Raw genomic sequence first — 2500 nt, 5'->3', positions numbered from 1 at the left:
CTAATGTTCTAACCATTCAAATAGCCCAATTTTGGCAGCAGATTTCGCTTACGGCCATACCACCTTGAGAACGCCCGAACTCGTCTGATCTCGGAAGCTAAGCAGGGTCGGGCCTGGTTAGTACTTGGATGGGAGACCGCCTGGGAATACCAGGTGCTGTAAGCTTAATATAGTTTACTACCCTAATGTTCTAACCATTCAAATAGCCCAATTTTGGCAGCAGATTTTGCTTACGGCCATACCACCTTGAGAACGCCCGAACACGTCTGATCTCGGAAGCTAAGCAGGGTCGGGCCTGGTTAGTACTTGGATGGGAGACCGCCTGGGAATACCAGGTGCTGTAAGCTTTATGTAGTTTACTACCCTAATGTTCTAACCATTCAAATAGCCCAATTTTGGCAGCAGATTTCGCTTACGGCCATACCACCTTGAGAACGCCCGAACTCGTCTGATCTCGGAAGCTAAGCAGGGTCGGGCCTGGTTAGTACTTGGATGGGAGACCGCCTGGGAATACCAGGTGCTGTAAGCTTTATGTAGTTTACTACCCTAATGTTCTAACCATTCAAATAGCCCAATTTTGGCAGCAGATTTCGCTTACGGCCATACCACCTTGAGAAAGCCCGAACTCGTCTGATCTCGGAAGCTAAGCAGGGTCGGGCCTGGTTAGTACTTGGATGGGAGACCGCCTGGGAATACCAGGTGCTGTAAGCTTTATATAGTTTACTACCCTAATGTTCTAACCATTCAAATAGCCCAATTTTGGCAGCAGATTTCGCTTCCGGCCATACCACCTTGAGAACGCCCGAACTCGTCTTATCTCGGAAGCTAAGCAGGGTCGGGCCTGGTTAGTACTTGGATGGGAGACCGCCTGGGAATACCAGGTGCTGTAAGCTTTATGTAGTTTACTACCCTAATGTTCTAACCATTCAAATAGCCCAATTTTGGCAGCAGATTTCGCTTAAGGCCATACCACCTTGAAAACGCCCGAACTCGTCTGATCTCGGAAGCTAAGCAGGGTCGGGCCTGGTTAGTACTTGGATGGGAGACCGCCTGGGAATACCAGGTGCTGTAAGCTTTATTGTTTAAAAAAAAAAAAAAAAGAGTCAATGAAATGTTTCAAAAATCCTAAATTGTCTTTTTTCCCCCTCAAAATTCCTGAAATAGTCTCTCAGTTTCTTCAGAAAGCCTGAAAGAGTCTCTTTTTTTTCTTCTTCAAATAGCCCAATTTTGGCAGCAGATTTCGCTTACGGCCATACCACCTTGAGAACGCCCGAACTCGTCTGATCTCGGAAGCTAAGCAGGGTCGGGCCTGGTTAGTACTTGGATGGGAGACCGCCTGGGAATACCAGGTGCTGTAAGCTTTATGTAGTTTACTACCCTAATGTTCTAACCATTCAAATAGCCCAATTTTGGCAGCAGATTTCGCTTACGGCCATACCACCTTGAGAACGCCCGAACTCGTCTGATCTCGGAAGCTAAGCAGGGTCGGGCCTGGTTAGTACTTGGATGGGAGACCGTCTGGGAATACCAGGTGCTGTAAGCTTTATGTAGTTTACTACCCTAATGTTCTAACCATTCAAATAGCCCAATTTTGGCAGCAGATTTCGCTTACGGCCATACCACCTTGAGAACGCCCGAACACGTCTGATCTCGGAAGCTAAGCAGGGTCGGGCCTGGTTAGTACTTGGATGGGAGACCGCCTGGGAATACCAGGTGCTGTAAGCTTTATGTAGTTTACTACCCTAATGTTCTAACCATTCAAATAGCCCAATTTTGGCAGCAGATTTCGCTTACGGCCATACCACCTTGAGAACGCCCGAACTCGTCTGATCTCGGAAGCTAAGCAGGGTCGGGCTGGTTAGTACTTGGATGGGAGACCGCCTGGGAATACCAGGTGCTGTAAGCTTTATATAGTTTACTACCCTAATGTTCTAACCATTCAAATAGCCCAATTTTGGCAGCAGATTTAGCTTACGGCCATACCACCTTGAGAACGCCCGAACTCGTCTGATCTCGGAAGCTAAGCAGGGTCGGGCCTGGTTAGTACTTGGATGGGAGACCGCCTGGGAATACCAGGTGCTGTAAGCTTTATGTAGTTTACTACCCTAATGTTCTAACCATTCAAATAGCCCAATTTTGGCAGCAGATTTCGCTTACGGCCATACCACCTTGAGAACGCCCGAACACGTCTGATCTCGGAAGCTAAGCAGGGTCGGGCCTGGTTAGTACTTGGATGGGAGACCGCCTGGGAATACCAGGTGCTGTAAGCTTTATGTAGTTTACTACCCTAATGTTCTAACCATTCAAATAGCCCAATTTTGGCAGCAGATTTCGCTTACGGCCATACCACCTTGAGAACGCCCGAACTCGTCTGATCTCGGAAGCTAAGCAGGGTCGGGCCTGGTTAGTACTTGGATGGGAGACCGCCTGGGAATACCAGGTGCTGTAAGCTTTATTTAGTTTACTACCCTAATGTTCTAACCATTCAAATAGCCCAATT

At 47.9% G+C, this 2500-nt stretch overlaps 12 non-coding genes and 1 pseudogene across 12 annotated transcripts; all 13 read left to right on the top strand.

Annotated features, from left to right (window-relative positions):
- The first annotated feature begins 46 nt into the window (after positions 1–46).
- Positions 47–165, top strand: LOC148986478 (5S ribosomal RNA). Its single transcript, XR_016166771.1, has one exon. It is a non-coding gene; the product is annotated as a 5S ribosomal RNA (ribosomal RNA).
- A 63-nt stretch (positions 166–228) lies between these two features.
- Positions 229–347, top strand: LOC148986477 (5S ribosomal RNA). Its single transcript, XR_016160496.1, has one exon. It is a non-coding gene; the product is annotated as a 5S ribosomal RNA (ribosomal RNA).
- Positions 348–410: 63 nt separating this feature from the next.
- On the top strand, positions 411–529 carry LOC148986476 (5S ribosomal RNA). The gene has a single exon (XR_016166769.1). It is a non-coding gene; the product is annotated as a 5S ribosomal RNA (ribosomal RNA).
- Positions 530–592: 63 nt separating this feature from the next.
- On the top strand, positions 593–711 carry LOC148986475 (5S ribosomal RNA). The gene has a single exon (XR_016162446.1). It is a non-coding gene; the product is annotated as a 5S ribosomal RNA (ribosomal RNA).
- Positions 712–774: 63 nt separating this feature from the next.
- Positions 775–893, top strand: LOC148986474 (5S ribosomal RNA; annotated as a pseudogene).
- A 63-nt stretch (positions 894–956) lies between these two features.
- Positions 957–1075, top strand: LOC148986473 (5S ribosomal RNA). Its single transcript, XR_016162531.1, has one exon. It is a non-coding gene; the product is annotated as a 5S ribosomal RNA (ribosomal RNA).
- Positions 1076–1242: 167 nt separating this feature from the next.
- On the top strand, positions 1243–1361 carry LOC148986472 (5S ribosomal RNA). Its single transcript, XR_016166768.1, has one exon. It is a non-coding gene; the product is annotated as a 5S ribosomal RNA (ribosomal RNA).
- Positions 1362–1424: 63 nt separating this feature from the next.
- LOC148986471 (5S ribosomal RNA) lies at positions 1425–1543 on the top strand. Its single transcript, XR_016160352.1, has one exon. It is a non-coding gene; the product is annotated as a 5S ribosomal RNA (ribosomal RNA).
- A 63-nt stretch (positions 1544–1606) lies between these two features.
- LOC148986470 (5S ribosomal RNA) lies at positions 1607–1725 on the top strand. Its single transcript, XR_016160495.1, has one exon. It is a non-coding gene; the product is annotated as a 5S ribosomal RNA (ribosomal RNA).
- Positions 1726–1788: 63 nt separating this feature from the next.
- LOC148986469 (5S ribosomal RNA) lies at positions 1789–1906 on the top strand. The gene has a single exon (XR_016163867.1). It is a non-coding gene; the product is annotated as a 5S ribosomal RNA (ribosomal RNA).
- A 63-nt stretch (positions 1907–1969) lies between these two features.
- LOC148986468 (5S ribosomal RNA) lies at positions 1970–2088 on the top strand. Its single transcript, XR_016166767.1, has one exon. It is a non-coding gene; the product is annotated as a 5S ribosomal RNA (ribosomal RNA).
- A 63-nt stretch (positions 2089–2151) lies between these two features.
- Positions 2152–2270, top strand: LOC148986467 (5S ribosomal RNA). The gene has a single exon (XR_016160494.1). It is a non-coding gene; the product is annotated as a 5S ribosomal RNA (ribosomal RNA).
- A 63-nt stretch (positions 2271–2333) lies between these two features.
- On the top strand, positions 2334–2452 carry LOC148986466 (5S ribosomal RNA). Its single transcript, XR_016166766.1, has one exon. It is a non-coding gene; the product is annotated as a 5S ribosomal RNA (ribosomal RNA).
- The last annotated feature ends 48 nt before the right edge of the window (positions 2453–2500 follow it).

This window comes from Pimephales promelas, chromosome 3 (genome assembly GCF_988280905.1).
Source record: "Pimephales promelas chromosome 3, fPimPro1.hap1.1, whole genome shotgun sequence".
Taxonomy (NCBI): domain Eukaryota; kingdom Metazoa; phylum Chordata; class Actinopteri; order Cypriniformes; family Leuciscidae; genus Pimephales; species Pimephales promelas.
Note: the sequence above shows the minus strand (reverse complement) of the source record. Positions and strands in the feature narration are given on the sequence as shown.